Source organism: Dendroctonus ponderosae, unplaced genomic scaffold (assembly GCF_020466585.1).
Source record: "Dendroctonus ponderosae isolate FM_Combo_2020 unplaced genomic scaffold, Dpon_F_20191213v2 Dpon_F_20191213_8, whole genome shotgun sequence".
NCBI lineage: Eukaryota > Metazoa > Arthropoda > Insecta > Coleoptera > Curculionidae > Dendroctonus > Dendroctonus ponderosae.
Window position 1 is genome coordinate 10904437 of NW_026019016.1, and position 14355 is coordinate 10918791.

The following is a 14355-nucleotide window of genomic DNA, read 5'->3' on the forward strand; positions in this document are numbered from 1 at the left end:
TAATGGCGATTTTTTTGCTTAGGGACTACATTTTCATGTTCCGCCCATAAACATCCGAGGAATTTTTGTTGTTTTTTAAATTAGTTTCTTGCCTTGAACAGCACTGACTCGGCAGAGTGCTGATCGCTTGAGGGCGGCTCAGAGAGCTATCAAACCAGAGATAGAGTGAAAAATCAAGAGATTAGAAGAAGGACCAGAGTTACAGACTTACTATCACAAGTGGCAGAGTTAAAGTGGAGCTGGGTAGAGCATGTTGCACGCTAGAACAGTGAAAAATGGACCATCAAGGTTGTACTTTGGGACCCAGAGAAACAACGAGAAGTAGAGGTAGGCCACAAAGGCGCTGGATAGATGGTGGAAGAAACACGAATATGCCTATGTCGAAAAACAAATGGAAGAAGACTGAAAAAGAGGAAAAAGACATTACTTCTGGGACGCATTGTATAAGTGCAGGAACCTTGGGTCTATATTTATATGGAAAATCTAGAAATAAAAATCTTTAGATAATAGACTAACCCAAAAATTTTTAGAAAATTGAAAAAAAAAAGAAATAGACATTAGAAAATGAAATTGTTTATATTATACTGACAACATTAAACTGACAAATCGACAACTTTCCTGTTTATAATCATTTTCATTAGCCAAATATAGCAAATTTTGCGAAAAAACAGCATTTATCGCCAATTTGAAAATATCAACTAAAACAAATTAAATTAACGCCAACAACAGGAAAAAAATCAACCACATACACCTTCAAATCCGGATTGATCACGAATAAAAACTCTGGACGTGCTTTGCTCGAATGATGAGCTGGTTTGATACCGGGTGTTCGCAGCCGAAAGAACAATGACTAATTTAAATTAAAATTGGAACGAAGTTCGACTGCAGGTTGTTGTATAACATATAACCAGTACGGTTGTTTCAAACCTTCAAGAGTTGTGTTATGACATGATATTGGTAAAGAGTTTATCATTTACGTTTCTTGTGCTATAAAGAATGGATTTCAATGGCCGACAGAAGTTTCGGAGTAATTAAGCTGGTGCATTCAGATAAAGAAGAAGTAAGATTACAGTAACAAAGATAATGGTCAAAAATTAACTATAATTACTCAAGCGAGCGTTGATTTCAGCCTTGTTAAAATATTATAAGTATAACGTCGACTATGGCAAAAAGTCCTGCATGAGTTGAAAACTTCCAGCTACGTACACAGAAATTCTGCACTGCATATCTGAGTGGCAATTATATATTTACCGCAATTACGTGGCTATGCAAGTGGACGTACAATGGCAGCAGTTTTCTTACTAAATTCCTGCTTTAGCAGTACCGCTGACCGCGACAGGCCGAGCCATTATCAGGGAATTCTTCGAGTTTTTGGTTTGGAGGAACTTCAAAGAAAGAACCACGGTACAGGGCGTTTTGTCGAGTTGCCCAGATTTATGGCCGTTGTATTCGGCAGATTCTCGGGTAGTTGTTGGAAACCGAATATGGGTTTACAGTTTTCCTCTTAAATTTTATTTTAAAAAATATACCGTTCGGAATGTGTAAACTGTACTCCATGTGCGATCCTGCTGACTTTTTGTTCTTTTTATGGTATGGCAGGAACTCAAAACTCGTTCCCTAGTCCATTAGATACTTCCATATTATTGTCATGAGAATATACATTTTTCTCGTTAAACTTCAAACTCGATTTTTTCTAATGAGAATATAAATTTTTCTCGTCAAAATTTCAAATTCTATTTACTCCTTGTTTACTAAAATATCAAGTTTTCGATTGCTTTAGATTTTATCCGTTGCACATTTCCTTTGAAAAATGTGCATTTTTGATTTGTGTATTTCCATCAAAAGTACAATAAAATATCAGTGTAAATATAATAAAATTTATTAGTAAACTAAATAAGATTATAGAAAGTTTGTTACCTTTCGAATGAAAGGTATGTGAAATTTATTGTGAATTTAGAGTTTTTCTGAGATCAGTATAAGCTTTCGAGCCAATCACATCTGAAGATGCAAGTCCCTCGGGCTCGCGAAACGTTTCACCAGTGGAAACAGTTCACCACGGCCTCAAACCCCAAGAGTTATCATCAGTTACTAGAAAATTCCCCGTAAGCTTATCTCTTTTGAGAGTAGGTACTATAAAAACATGCAATTTTTTTTATTGTTAAGTAAAAAATATGTTTTACTAACAACTAAATTTATACTGTTTATTTTTTTAAGTCTGAAGGAAAGAAAACGATTAAAACATTATAATAAAGAAACAGTCATCATGTAATAACGCCACAATTTCCACAGTGCAAAGCGAACAATTTACTTTAGGCGTTGAAAGTATTATTTCTTCAATTGGTGCAAGAGTTGCAATACATTCGCAGTGTTTTCTTTCGATTCATTGGACAACTTGGAAAACACAAATCAATATTTATTATTAAAACTCAAGAAGAAACTCAATTAAAGGAAACGATTCAAAAGATTCAAAAAGAGGGAAAAGTGAAGCAAGAAATGTGCAAAACAACCTATATTTTTTTTAAATCAAAAAAGCGATTTTTTTTATAAATATAGGAAGAAAAGGTTATTTAAAGGAAGTGATTCGAACATTCCATTGATTTACCATGCTAAATTCAACATTTTACGTCTGGTTTCTAGGGATAAAAATTATATTATAAAAAAATGTATTATATTATTTTCTTTCCTGGGCTTCAGTCACAGTGTGAAGTAATTTTCTTTGTATGTCGTTTATTTCGTTACGTTTCGGCGAGAACAACAGCGCCATCATCAGATTTTAAAATGCATTCAAACCCATAATTGGGAAACATATACATTTAGGTCTTTGCTGTCTTGAACCTTCAATGTTTTTAAGAAAACAAAAAAAAGCAAATTGAAGGTTCAAGACAGCAAATGAATATAATGTTTCCCAATTATGGGTTTGAATAAATTTTAAAATCTGCTGATGGCGCTGTTGTCTCGCCGAACAGTAATGAAATAAACGATATACAAAAAAAATATTTCACACTTTGACTGGAGCCCCGAAAAGAAAATAATATAATAACAATTACACGCAGTCAGAAAAATAAATCAAAATAAAAAATTTTATGTATCTAAATAACATATAAAACATTGTTTTTGTTTTGTACGCTGTAGATTTTCAAATTCTCACCTCATGCTTCGAATTTCGATTCAAACACTTGTGAATCTCCTTCAAAGTCCGATGACTAGTAAATAAATCGACTAAAGTGGACACTAATAGACCATTCTCGCCAATACTAAAAATGCCAAAAAAGGCGCAGAATTATTTGAAAGATCCCGAAAAAGCTGAATTCTCCATCCAATCTTATCGCAGCGCATATCTGTACGTGGGATCGAAATCGAATATGGAAGAACCAAACTCCTTCGGACTTTGCTACACGAAATACAGAGTGTTTTCATGTTTATGGTTGTTTCGATGGTTTTTCGTATAATACGCCGATTCTCAAGCGATTGATGGAAACGCTGATAGTATTGTCTGAGATTTTTTGATCGAAAACATTCTGACATCGTTTTCGGACGACCTGTTTTAAGTTGTTTAAGCAAATAATGACATGAGGTGAAAATCGGTCAACGAATTGTTAACGGCAGGAACGGTGCCACACAAGTTTAAATATTTACAACACGAATATATAAATAACAAATTTATAGAAAATATAAGAAATCAGTTAGCAAATATCGTCAAAAATCAATTGGAATAATGTAGACAAATAATAATAAAAAGACAATAAGACGTGCTTTGTAAAAAACCAAAGGTCAACCGCCCATCCACTAACGAATCTTTTCACTTGTGAAAACTATAATAGTTTTACGGTTTGCAAATACACCAATTTAAGTACGAAAAAATTCAAAATAATAAACAGATTAAAAAATAATTAAATAATACAAAGAACAAAGTTGCATAACTGACAACTCATCACTAATGTAGCTTTCTGCGTTGTAATAAAACAACAAGTTTGCAAATTTGAAGTAAGGCATATTTTATTTCTTTTTTGGTCTTCTGGATGGAAAAACACTGCATACTTAAGTATTTGGCAAAATTAACAATACATAAGTTTAAGCAGACGCAATAACGAATCATATTGATCCAGATGAAGCACAATTTACTAAGAAGAATTGAGAAAATAAAATATATTTCCAATGATTTACTCTTATACATTGTAGCAAATGTTATTCCTAGTCTTAATATGGTTCCATAACTTAATATGGTCTATAAGCGTTCTTAATGACCGTTGAAAATAGATTGATTTTTTTCTGTTTCAAGTTCCACTACTATTTATTAACTTTGCGTTTTTCGTTATGGATGTAATTTATTTTTATTACATTCAGGCCTAGAGGACTAGCTATACATGTCGGTAAAATGGGCAGGATTTACCTATTAATTAAACATTTTGTTCCTCTTAAATAGATTTCTTCATCTATGTAAACTCTGAGAAATCGAGAAAAAATATTCAATTCGTACAATTCTACATACTTCTTTGTGCATATACTGAAAAATTCAAAAAAGGACTGGAAACCCTTTTGCAGCAAGTTGAATTGTGAAGGTGCAAATAAACTTTCATTACCTGGTATCATCTGCGCTAAAAGTGACTGTCAATATGAACAAGTCCAGTTCTTGGTACGTGTGCTTAAGAAGGCTACCTAACGGATTTCTCTTTCGTTTGATAATTGAAAAGGCTTATTTGTCTGCATTCTTCCAAAGAGAGGTTTGAGTTTAAAGATCAGGTAAATTTGTCTGCTGAAAGCACCTTGATTAAACCTAATGCTTTTAAGGACATAAAGTTAATCTTTTCCCTTTGTAATGTTTGAAAGGTTTAAATTGATAGCTTAACTGGCAATGTTTTTCTAATTGTTGTAACTAATAACACATTTTGTCTTTATGGCGATATAGCTTTACAATCTATTGTCGAGGAAGCTACTAGCTAAAATAGTTATTTTCAGATTAGTAAGTTATTACTGTAAGTGTCCAATAATAAAGTCTATAAATACCCTCAACTGAATAATTCAAATCTTCACCAGGACCTTGTACTTGTCCATTAACCGAAACGAACGCTCATTTATAATAAATAAATCCATTACTCCCTCTGAAATTAGGGTCAATCGATTCGTCGAATAATAGTTGATCGTATTTATTACAAAACGAAGAAACTGTTGACCGTTTACACGTCGACATGCTTCATGGACTTTAAATTCAGTGGCCGATAGAGAATTACAACAAGTAGGTACATACTTAGCATTTCGATTTACTAGACCAAGGCTTGCCAGATACCAATTAATTCCATTCAACTTTTTCAAAATTTACTGTTTTACAATTCTGTGACGCAATTTTACAGCGACATGCATGCACTTTAGTGCAGTAGGCGTTAAGATTTCTTTGTGCTCCTGCGTTGCCATATGGCCAGAAGCACAACCATTACTTTATAGTTTAAGAAAAGGTGCAGATTTTGATTGCAGTTATGTAAAAGCGGGGAAAAGTTTTGACTTTTCTGAAGTTGCAAATGGGTGACTTTCAAAATTATTTGGTCAGTGTGTATTGGACAGGAGCGAGTGGTGCTTTTCTCAGAACAATGGAGCGGAATTTGTTCAATATATTCTGACTTCTATGAGGCAAAGTGGTTATGCAACAGTAACTCATATTTTTAAAAAATGTTGGTACCATTTTCAAATTTGTGGTAGTAGAAGAGTGCGTGTTTTCATCGAGCTTCCAAGCTCAGCGCCAAGGATTCACTTTGCATTCCAATCAGTTGGTTTCAATTGTTGCAGCACACTCCGTTTTTTTGGCAACCGGAAGACTTGAGAATGCTTTTTTTATTAATTCCCAAACTGCAAGCATACGGTTTAAGAAAGCTTCATTTAGCACCGGTTTTGTAAGCTTTTCGCCAAGCTCTCACTTCCAAATTGGTGCAAATGAAATCCGTTCACAACACTCAATCATTTTCCATTCGGATCACAAGTGAGCCAGGGTTTTATCGAAAAAATACGATTTTATACCATAGACAACTTGGCATCTATGTGATAAACTATTAGAAACCGACTGCAGCCCACAACCATGGGCCCGGCTGGCTTTTCTAAGAGCCCATATTTTCGAATGGTCGGGTCGCACGTGGCATCTAGGAAATACGAAACTTGTTTTCGGTTTAAAGAGACCACATCGACTTTAGGCCTTATTTAAATAACCATGAACTACGGGTCGAGTACTTTGTAAATATAAGTTGTGGTGGAAATTTGGAGATAGATCTTTTTTTTGGAGCATACACCTAGTCCGATATCAGCGTGAAACAGAATGATGAAGATGTTATTTTATTACAAACGAAAACTCGATAATTTCGATGAATAAATGGCGGTAGAAATATCTGCAAGCTTACGAGGAACTGGGATCAGTTTCGCATAAAAATTCGAATATTAGAACGACTTACCTTATCTAGTAGTGTCGTCAGATATGAAGATTTGATTGCAAAACTTGCTGCATCTGAAAAAGAAAGTTACTTTTACATTACTTCGTAGATTCAACGTATAAGCAAAGTTTTATCATAATTCAACTAATTTCTTTCCTAAAAAGAACTATATATAAGTATAAACTAAAAAACATCCTTTGTTTATACATCTGTTCTGATTTCCTCGCAAGAGCAAGTTAAACAAGCAATATGCAAAAGAAAAAATTGCAGACATGTTTTCAATAGGTTTTTTCAAACGAGCAAGTAGAGTTTATAACATTTCTTTACTAAAAAGTACAAAGTGAAGTCAAAATTGCTCAATTAACATATTAACGATTTCCAAAGAATGAAGTAAAAAATTAACTTTGCGTGTGATCTGATTTCCTTCCCTTTCCAGTCAAACGGCCATATGCGAAAGAAAAAGTTGTAAATATTTTCTTAATATGTTGTCTCTATAAGCAATCATTAATTCATGACAATGTGTTGGGCTGTTTGCATACACAGGGTGTTAAATACATACTATATAAAGTTCCCTGTGCGTTTCAATGGTTTCAATTCCAGTCGACGAATTTATGAACAAATGTTCGTCGAACAAGCAGAGAAACTTTCAAATGTCTTCATGGTATAACTTTTTTAAGGTTTGAAAAAGTTTGTTCGAGTAATAAGCTCGAATGGGAGAATAATATTATGTTAAATTTAGTAACTATTGACTAATAATAGGTATAATATTGACCACTAAAGCTTTTAAAGCAAAGTACAGTGCGGTGTTCGAAGCAAAATTACATTTGTATAATCATCATTCTTGATAATTCGCTATTTTATTCAAAAAGTAATACAATTTCAGTAATTTTTTCCGTTTCGCTTAAGATTTGCTTTGAAGTGTGAGTAAAGCTGTAATGAACGATAACATTTTTTCCTTTTAGCTTTCACATAGACAAAAACGTGAATATCCAAAAAATTAAACAATTTTTTGTAAAATTGAATAGGACCCCATGGAATCAAAATTACTTCATTTCCCACCAYCAAACAMCCCGAATGATTTKKCYTYAAACTCATCGATTYTTYTTATCAGAAAASAGCATTTTARATAATYAACATGATAYTCTTTAASGSCAGTMGAAAAYTCTCCTTCCCCAACGCTTTAGAGCTAACTCCTAAACTAAACCCTKTGAAGAAGCTGAGTTTGAGCTGAACTTTTMGATTTTTTCAAAGTGAAATTTGCATTGATTGACTAAATTTACCCAGTCGCTGTTCAAAAATGTATTACGACCAAACAAATTTAGATAGAGMAAAGCTCACTTTATGATTTCTCAGAGGTTTGTTTCCTTGGAAGTGTGGGCCTACTWTTAAAAAGTATTCAAAGTGATACTTAGAATGTCTTTAGTCTTTACTCACTCCATGCTTCCACAGAATTTCGTTTTTTTTCGGGTTGAATTTCGAGAATTATACAAAATAAAAAATGCAATTACTTTTGAATCTAAATTTACCCGCCGTGGTTCAAAAATTATGACGACCAAACGCGTCCTGATAGAAACGAGCGTAATTTTGAAGTAAATAGAACCATMCTCACTCTACGATTATTCAGACAATCGTTCCCTTGGAGCAATAAATTGAATTTTGAAAATTTTTSAAAGTGMKTYTTGCCTAGAATTTGGGAATAGATTTCGCAGMTTTCCTTCAGAAATGTTTTACAACCAAACCTGTAGAGATGCGAGACCGCACTGCAAACTTCAATACATGATTGCCGAGCGATTAGTATCTTTGGAGGTATGAGATCAATGAGGTATCAAACTGAGACTTGCAATGAATTTCGAGAATAAAATTACCCACCATTGTTCGAAAATGTATTACTATTAAACCCGGTTTTTGTGGCAATCAATAGAGCAAACATCACCACATGATTGCTGCGATGTTCGTTTCCTTGGAGGTTTGCGACGAATTTTAAGAATTATTCAGAGTAAGACTTGCAACGATTTTTGCGTCTAAATTTAACCTGGTTCCATGGTTCAAACATTAATTGCAAGAGATTAAAGAGCGCCTTTTGCAATAATAAATAGAGTGTAATAAACTTCGCGTTATGATTCCTCACTGGTTTGTTTTGTTGGACGTTTGAGCTGAATTTTGAGAATTATTCAAACTGAAACTTTCAATATCTTTCGCCWCTAAATTTTCCTGCTGTTGTTCAAAAATGCATTACAACTACACCRGTCGAGATTGAAAAGCGCTTTATATGGCAAAAAAATAGAGCAAAACTCAYTCCATGCTTCCACAGAATTTCGTTTTCTTTCGGGTTGAATTTCGAGAATTATACAAAATAAAAAATGCAATTACTTTTGAATCTAAATTTACACGGCGTTCTTCAAAAATGGATTACGTCCAAAGCATCTATCTGCTAGTGCAAGCTTACGCAACCATGGCCGTTTCAGTACTTGATCCGCACTCGTAAAAATATACAAGGCCCAGCATTAAACAAAATACATGTTTTTATGTCTTTATTTCAACCTCGAGACGCACTTTGTAGCTGCTCAGTTTTTTCGAGATATCTTATTAGCCAGGTGTGGGTGATATGGGCTGTTACGGGATTAAAATACGGAAGAAGAAAGTAGGTACTTTAAAACGTACGCCGTATTTTACCTACGCTAAAAAAGCGGCACGTGGGTTTAACGAAATTTAACATTTCTTCATCTTTTACTAGAAGAGACTGAATCTGAAACGAATGAACTTTCGGGGCAATGAGCGTTATTAAAACGCCAACGTAATGCCATAACGAGATGTTYAATTTTCGGAATGTCGATTCAAAAATAASAAAGAACTTTGGAAATATCGTTAATTTAAAATTAACTATCAGGGAATTAATTATGCTAAAACAGCCCTCTKTWGGCTGAGAAAAAATTGAATACTGATCCAATGCTAAAAAAAACTGAAGATTAGACTTGACTAATATCTGCTAAGTTCCCACTGGTTGTTGTTTTTGAACATGGTATATTAAAACCTCYATCAAACCCAGGTTAAATATCTATAATTTTCCATATCTTTAGGTCATTGCAAGAGTTAAAATTGGTATTATAATAAATGCTCGCTGTTTCTTTTCAGGGCGAAAATGCCCATGTGAGGAGCCCAAACTAATAATTTTGTGATATTTTACAAGAACCGTTCAAACACCATCCAAGAATTTACATAAACGTTTTGCCTAAGAGCGCATAGTTTAGTGCGCCCCCTTTTTTGAGATTCGCCATGTAGCAGCATTGATTTTACAGACATTTACAGGACCTTTTTAAAGTCATTTGAAGGACATAGAAAACGACCAATTATTGCTCGCAATTCTATTAAACTAGTCAATCGGTTCCCATTAACATTATAATGTAAAGCAACTGGCTACCTTAACTTAACCTTTGAATAAAAATTCAATTGTAAATTTTGTGTGTGTTCGGATTTGCATAGAATTCAGCTTATCATGCCGTAATCAAAAACGTAGAATTACCCTTTCAATCTGACCTATGGCTATTCTGGGTCGATTTAATATGAACGAGAGACAATAGTTTCGAAGGTTTCTGTCTGTAAATTTCAACTTAATTATACCTGTAGACAAACGTTTCCTCTTAACTTTTTTTAAAATTTAGTCGGATAATTCTAAGAGTGTTTTAATGCTCCGTAATCAAGGGCTGCTTAAATTCAGGATGGAAATTTTCCATTAAGGATTACAATGTATGGACGTTTATAAATTTACAAACCCGCTCTCAATGTCTATACATTTTAAGGAAGTGAAGTGTCGTTGTGCCTTCGCTTTATAAGTTATAAAGTCTCTAAAAAACTTAAACTTCCATGATATTTTGACCTGAGTCTATTTTAAAAACCTTTCATTTATTCATGTTGAAAATGTGTCGTAGATTCAAAGAGATTTACATACAGATATACATATTACAATAAAATATAACATTTTTCAGTCGTCAGTCGAGATATTGGGGAGACTGCTTTTACTAGTTTTAAACAAATTTGAAGCAAAAAATCTTGTAAATCTCCATATTGCACTACTAAAATATACTGATTTCCTCATTTAAAATGCTCAATAGTTCCATCTCTTCATTCTTTAGAAGCGTTTGAAAGTTCAAACTCTGTAAATCTTGTCAAACCTTAAAGCAGCTTTAAATCCTTTGGTAAGTCGTATAATTAGCTTGTCTCAAAGCGAAAAAATCATTCATAAACTGTCTGTAAGAAGCAGGATCTTAACCAAGAACTGAACAACCTGCCCACAACCATAATCCTTGAATGAACCATTACTACAATTACTAGTGTGGGTGTCTGCATATTACAAACAGTTTATTACCAATTTTCTACTGTTACAAGATTTTCTATATATTGTTGAAATGTAAATGCCATTCAGACAAGGCGAACGTACAAGGCAAGCTCAGTAGCTTTTAAACATTGTCCCTAAAAAATTCAAACTCATTCCGAGTTAAGTGCTGATTTTTTACTATGAAAAGAGTTGAAAGGAAACTAATAATTTAATTAATTTAATCACTATAACGGTAAATCTATTAATACGTGAAAAGCTCTAGTTTACCATATTTTTGTTGCGTGGCAAGTAAGAAACAGCTTCCTCCCTAACGTTTTAATAGGAAGTTTCCTTCTTAATTTAACATTTTTCCCTAATCATTATTAATCACCAGCTATAGACATTTTGATATAATGTGAATCCTCTTGAGTTAGTCCAAATTAATGGGCAGATTATTTAAAAAACTAAATTTGCATTTGTTTATTGGCATTTTTTAATTAACATTCTTCTACGAATACAACTTTATTTCTGAGCCATTATTTTTAATTCGACAACTTAAACGTTTTAGGAATACCAAAAAATTAATCTGCAAAACAGCCGGTCGATTTGAATTCAGGAAACCTGTGCTTTTCAATGTTGATTCTGTTTATGGAATTTTAGAACTAAACTTTAAAGCAACCGTCTTTTTTGCCATAATCTTCTCCAAACGAAATCGGCTGAAAGGCTGTGTTTTTGTCTTGAATATATTTGTTATTTTACACGCCATTGTGCCATAATTATTTATTCAAAAATACCATTTTCAATAGAAGAACTATACATTCAGAAAAACAATACAGAAATTAATTCACAAAACATTTTTTTTAAATCATTTTCAGTCAGAAATTGGCCAAACTACTGATTTCGTTGTTACACAAAACTGAGCAGAATCGATATAGCTTAAAATTTATTTATAAAACAGGATTTTGTCGAAACTGACTTTCTCCCACAAGCTTGTAGGTGTATGTTTTTTACTTAAGCAACAACTTAAGTTTGCAAGAAATTTGGTTCCTTGAGAGTGTCCTTATCGATGTCCCTACACTATTCATAAATCACTGTATTAACTACATTTAATCGTAAATGCCGGTTAAAATGCTAATAAACCGAACTAAGGCGCAATAAACGAAAAGTAAACAATAAAATATGTATGGCATTTTTGTTGATTGTGATCAGTGTTGTTTATTTTACTGGGCTCAAACGTGCAACACTGTGTTTGAACAAAAGGGAGAATATGAAGATGTCGTTAAATATTAAAATACTGAGGATACATTTGAATAGTTTACTTGGTGCCGTTTTATGTTTATTCAGTTAATTTGATTATAATGCGCTTCCTTTAGCAACTATTTATGGAAGTAATGGTACCCAACGCTTTATTTCGTTGCTATTTCACCTTTTATTCATTATTTTTTTGCGATGGGAAATATATGCGAGCTCGACTGGAAAATATGACGAAAATTTCATGCGAATCGAAAAATTCTCGATTCCAACGAACCAACATTTCGGAAATGGGTTCAGCTTTTGAAAACAGGCAATGCTTACAACTGAAAAAACTAAAAACGAAAACAACAATACCTAAACAACTGATTGAATAGCAAAGAACAATAAGAAAAAGATCATTTGATCCACCTACTTCAGTGTAATTATTTCTAGACAAACGATTAATAAAATAGCTGGAATTATAATTAAAATAATTCTCCAGTCATTCCCTGATTAGAACTCGAAGGCACCGGGCTAAATAATAGCTTAAAAAACGTTAATTCCAACCTTTTAAGATCCTTTCGAATACCTCTTTTCGGCTGTCCAGAAATTACTCTGCAAGATTACAGAGATAAATCGCTCCGAAACACGAAATATGAGTCGATGTTCGACCAAGCATATTTTTGATCCGATGGCTTAGAGAGAGGTCTGACATTTTGACTTGAGGAATTCTCACTAAAACAGCATCATGTGGAGATCGATTTGGTTATAATTTTTTTCATTGTTGGCCTGACCACAAGGACTTAGCGAAGGTCGAAACAAACAAGAAAATAATCGATTTGTTATCGTTTAAATGTATTTAGCATAGCAACTTAAAAGCCACCGCTCCAAATATCACCTAGATTAAAGATATATTTTGTTATGAATATTGCCTGTTGACATTACAATGGGTTGCAAAAAGGAACTTTGAAAGGACCGAATTTATCTGCGGTTCCAGATTGAAAATGCATAAATTCTGTTTAGGTAATATGAATTTCAAATTGAGTGATATTAGCAAGTGACTCTAGTCATACCCTAGCAAGTGCTTAGCTTTACTGAAGACACCAACATGTTATTTATTGAAAGTGCTATGAATTGGCAGATTGACGATCCGATATGGAAAAGGAAATATGATTTCAAAAAAGCAGATGCACTTGATACATGAATGGTCTCTAAAAATATCGAATTTCTCCCGGAGAACCGCGAACAGATGGTTTTCTATATATGTACATGTACGAAATTCCCACGGACTACCACCAACTCTGATTTACAAACAAAATTAATAACCAACCTATTTCATCCGAATTATAAATGCATTGTTTTATACCTGCTGTTCGCTCAAGCTGCAAATCTATTTAACATTTGAGAAACCTCGAAAAGTCAGAATTAATATCATCGTTTATAATCTGTAAATGTAAATCATTCCTTTTCTGACATTTCAAAGGTAGCTCCAACCCCCAGGTGAGCGATAGGCGGTTCTTTGAATTTGCTTCGGGTTGCAACCATAACTTTTTAATAGTTTGGCTTCAAGAATTTTCCAACAGGGTAGTTATTTCGTTTTAAATGGTCCATGGCATTCCGAAATGGTAAAATTTGAAAAAAGAATTTATAGTATAGTAGTATTTCATGGATAATTTAAGAACATAAATACTTTGTAAGATGACAAACACCAACGCGATTGATACACATATTATATGCTGTTATTATAATTATATGGCGCATCGGATCCTTCAGTATGACTAAATAAATAACTCTCTTAATATTGGCCCGATTTGGATCGTTCGAACGCGAACGAAAGTTGAAAGTTGACTTGAAATCACTTGAGAAACTTAAAAGTCATAAGAGTTTGAAGCTCGAAAAGATGATTTTTCAAGGCAAATATTATAAATGTTTTCTTTGTGTATTTAAGGTCGCATTTTTTGTGAAAAACAGCGTTTTCTATGTAGAGATTTTCTGCATAACTGTTAATTTGCATCTGGGAAAATTGTAGTCGGTTAAAAAACTTGGTCATGTTTTTAAGGTCGAAAAGACGATTTTCCGAACAAAATACAACGATCGACACAGAATCTCGACACATTCACTGTCTATAATAAAATTTGTTTTGCGAGTGTTTGCAAGGAAATGGGCTCCGAATCTTGACAATCGTAAAACTCTCAAACTTGCAAATTATTCCACTCTTTACCCTGTAACTCGGTCAGTTTCAGGGTAAATTTCACATTTTTCCGAAATTCAAAAACTCGGTCAAAGCTTATATACTTGGCGTAAAAAGTTCTTGCAGTTCAAAGTTTGTTTTGGTCAGCGTTTTAGCGCCAGGAGAGTTTAAATTTTCGAAGACCTAAAGCGCTGTTTGTTTCTGGAAAA

At 33.5% G+C, this 14355-nt stretch overlaps 1 long non-coding RNA gene across 1 annotated transcript in view; it reads right to left on the reverse strand.

Moving 5' to 3' along the window:
* Positions 1-11870, reverse strand: part of LOC109536125 — a 28363-nt gene extending 16493 nt beyond the window's left edge. Inside the window, exons 1-2 of the long non-coding RNA XR_007282066.1 lie at positions 11743-11870; positions 6432-6484 (exon numbers count right to left, since the gene is read on the reverse strand). This is a non-coding gene — a long non-coding RNA (uncharacterized LOC109536125). The remainder of the gene's footprint in view (positions 1-6431; positions 6485-11742) is intronic.
* Between the last annotated feature and the right edge of the window lie 2485 nt (positions 11871-14355).